Here is a 3774-nt window from a genome sequence, read left to right as displayed (position 1 = left end):
CTCATAGGTGTTCTTGCCGTCTTGCAGGTTACCATGCCGAATCGTTTAATCAGATTTTTCGCGTAGGTGCTTTGAGTCACAAATATTCCATCGTCCATTTGCTTGATTTGTAGACCAAGGAAGTACGTTAACTCACCTACCATGCTCATCTCAAATTCTTTGGTCATGGTTTTCACAAACTCCTTGACAAGGTACTTGGATGTGCTCCCAAATATAATATCATCGACGTAGACTTGGATGACCAGAATGTGTGAGTCTATTTCCTGGATGAACAGTGTCTTGTCAACCCCTCCTCTCTTAAACCCTGTCTCAGTCAGGAATTGCGTTAGTCGCTCATACCATGCCCTTGGAGCTTGCTTCAGGCCATAAAGTGCTTTTTTCAGCTTGTACACATGATTTGGGAAGTGAGGATCCTCAAATCCTTTAGGCTGTGTTACATACACTTCTTCCTGGAGAACCCCATTTAGAAACGCGCTTTTAACGTCCATTTGGTACAGCTTGATTCTCAGTTTGCAGGCAATGCCGAACAGTAGACGTATGGCCTCGAGTCGTGCCACAGGAGCGAAGGTCTCATCAAAGTCAATGCCTTCAATCTGGGAGTAGCCCTGTGCTACTAGTCTTGACTTGTTTCTGACAACATTCCCATTCTCATCAGTTTTGTTCTTGTGCAGCCATTTAGTACCGATCACATTCGCATCTGTTGGCCTTGGTACTAAGTCCCAGACTTGAAGTCTGATGAACTGATCCATTTCCTCATGCATTGATGCAGTCCAGAATTCATCATCCAATGCTTCTTGAATGTTCCTCGGTTCAATTTGTGAGATGAAGCAGTCTGTTCTCGCCATCTCTACCATAAAGCATGCGAGTTTGACCATCCCTTTGAAGTCAATTTGTTTCTTGCGAGTCACTCTATCATCGAGTACTCCTCCAATGACGTCATCTGGAGAGTGATTTTTGTGAACTGTGACTGAGGAAGGTAGGATCTGGTCGTCAATCTCAGGGGTTTCATCAGGTGTTGGTGTAGTGATGGGGTTAATGTCAATCGCTGCATCAGGTGTAAAACATACATTTCTTTGAGCTGCATCAGTCTGATAAAATCCCATTCGATCATCAAACACCACGTTGACTTTGTCATCAATTAGCTTGGTCCTTGAGTTGTAAACCCGAAAGGCTGAGCTGTTTGTAGAGTAACCGAGAAACATCCCCACGTCACTCTTGGCATCGAACTTGCCTAGGTTGTCTTTGTCATTCAAGATGTAACACAGGCATCCAAAGACATGACAGAAACTCAGGTTAGGAGTCTTCCCTTTGAAGATTTCATATGGCGTTGTCTTCGTCTTTGGTTTTACATACACTCTATTGATGATATAGCACGCTGTGTTAACAGCTTCAGCCCAGAATCCAGATGGAACGTTGTTTCCAGCGAGCATGGCTCTTGCCATTTCTTGAAGGGTTCGATTTTTCCGTTCTACAATCCCATTTTGTTGAGGAGTCCTTGGTGCAGCATACTGGTGTTGAATGCCTTGACTCTGGCAGAAGGTGTCAAAGTCCTTGTTCTGAAACTCACCTCCATGATCACTACGAATTTGCACTATGCCACCCTTCTCTTGTTTGAGTTGTAACGCGAGAATTCGAAAGCTATCAACTGCGTCTGACTTGTGTTTCAGGAATCTAACCCAAGTGAACCTGGAAAAATCATCAACAAGTACAAAGATATATTGCTTTCCAGCAACACTGTTAGGAGTTATCGGACCCATAAGATCCATATGAATAAGTTCACAAACTTGTTTTGAGTTGATCTGAGATACCTGCTTGTGTTGAACCTTGATCTGTTTACCTTTGCAACACGCTCCACATACGTTGTCTGAGATATCCTCAAGTATTGGCACTCCTCTTACTACCTCTGCGCGTACCAATCTGGATAGGCCATTTGTGTTCATGTGTCCTAGTTTCTTGTGCCAGAGATCACTTTGAGATTCTTTAGCTGACATGCATTGGCTTGAGGGTTTCCACATGTAACAGTTGTTTTCTGATCGAAGCCCCACCAAGACTGTGATTCCTTTTTCGTTAACTGCACGACACTCCTTCTTATCAAAGATGACTTGAAGTCCTTCATCACAGAGCTGGCTCACACTAATAAGATTGGCTTTCAGTCCATCCACAAAGTACACGTTTATGAGGTTAGGTAAGTCTGCTCTGTTAGTGTTTCCTACACCTCGGATTTTTCCATAGCCACCATCACCAAATGTGACCTTTCCTCCTTTGATGTATTCCACTTTATCCAAACAACTCAGTGTTCCGGTCATGTGTCTTGAGCAACCACTATCAAAGTACCATGGAACTTCAGTAGTTACAGAGTTGTCAGTGGAGGTATAAGCAACTCCAGCTACTGTGGGTCTTGAGTTAAACGCGTATGACAGTTCTTCGCTACTGTCTTCATCATCGGAGAGTGTCATATCGCAGTCTGAGTGGGACACTGAATCCCCTTCAGTTGAGGCCCAGTCTTGCATGAACGCTAAGTTGCACATGATGGCTTTGCCTTCCCTTTGAGTACTGACTGGTGATGTGGCACTCTCTACTCCGGAGTTGAGTTTAAGAGAAACTCTATTTCCATAGTTTGGATAGAGATCTGTCTTGGCTATCCACACACATCCTACTCTGGTTGGTTCAATAAAACATTTGTTCAGAGACCATGCCCGTTGATGTTGGCGTCTGCGAAAGTAGCAGTTTGAAACCTTGTGTCCTGGTTTGCAGCAGAACAGACATACATTCTGTCGTGGAATTACTCTTCTCTGAATTTGATCTTTTCCATCAGCTTTGGATGGTGCAACTACCTGTTGATCAGTTGGTGCTGACTGCTGTGAGCTCTTCACAAATTTGATGCCTTTTGTGTGATCATCAGTCTGAGATGTAGTTCCTTGATATCCAAGTCCTCGGTTGATTGCAGGGGACTGACCTTGATTCAGAATGTGGTCCAGAGTGCTGGAGCCTGTATTGAGCATTCTCAATTTCTTGTAGTTGTCACTGAGTTCTCGTTGCAGTAACCGACTCTTCTCCATTTCTTCACTCAGTAAGTGTTGAGTTTGATCGTATCTGATTTCCAGATTCTTCAGGTTGTAAGCTTGGTTGGAGATAGTTTTCTCAAGTGCAGACAGGTCGTTCTTCTTCTCTTCGACTAATTCCGTCGAGTTCTGGATGACTTTTGTTTCAGGTTGTTCAAGCTCCAGAATGTTTACTTGAGCCTTCAACATCGCTCTATCCTTGATTAGTTGTAGATTCTCTAAGCTCAGTTCAGTGAATTTGTCAAATAGAACTCGATATTCTGTTTTGATGTCTGTAGATACCTCGTCTGCATCTTGTTCAGTATCTGACTCCGAATCTGAACTTGAGATGATTTCAGGTTTGTCGTCTTTGCTGACTAATGCTACAAAGTTTAGGAGCAGTTCATCGTTATCCTCATCACTTTCTGACTCAGTGTCGCTGAAACAGATAAGGGACTTATCCTTTTTGAGATTGTTGGGGCATTCACTTCTGGTGTGACCATATCCTTTGCACTCAATGCATTTTAGCTCCTTTCTCTTTGTCAGAGGACATTCGTTGCGATAGTGACCATAACCTTCACATTCATGGCATTGTAAGTCCTTTCTGCGATTCCCTCGACCTGAATCGTTCCTTGAATTCTGGTTAGAGGTTCGTTCATTGTCTCTGTTCTGGAATCTGTTGTTCGAGCGGCTCTGTCCTTTTTCAACTCTCTTAATCATCTTGTTGAAGTTC

This window comes from Brassica napus, chromosome C3, assembly GCF_020379485.1.
Source record: "Brassica napus cultivar Da-Ae chromosome C3, Da-Ae, whole genome shotgun sequence".
NCBI lineage: Eukaryota > Viridiplantae > Streptophyta > Magnoliopsida > Brassicales > Brassicaceae > Brassica > Brassica napus.
This window is presented reverse-complemented; position numbering follows the sequence as displayed.